Source organism: Galeopterus variegatus, unplaced genomic scaffold (assembly GCF_000696425.1).
Source record: "Galeopterus variegatus unplaced genomic scaffold, G_variegatus-3.0.2 Scaffold5464, whole genome shotgun sequence".
NCBI classification, from domain to species: domain Eukaryota; kingdom Metazoa; phylum Chordata; class Mammalia; order Dermoptera; family Cynocephalidae; genus Galeopterus; species Galeopterus variegatus.
Window position 1 is genome coordinate 183,583 of NW_007731575.1, and position 267 is coordinate 183,849.

Sequence of the window (267 nt, forward strand, 5' to 3'; positions counted from 1 at the left end):
TAATGTGTTTACAGTAATTTTGCTTGCTGAGAAAGTCCTGGACTAGAGTCAACCTTGGCTCATGTAGCAGTTATTGTATGTCAAACATTCGGCATGTTTCTTCCAAAACAAGCTTGGCATGTTAGGCACTCTTAATTTAAAAGCTGATGTAATTTCTTGACAGGAATGAAGTACAGAATAGGTGGGAAAGATTAGAACGTCTGTTTTAGGAGATATTTGTAGTTAAGGAAGATTATTTTAAACCCTATAACTTATAATGGGAAATGT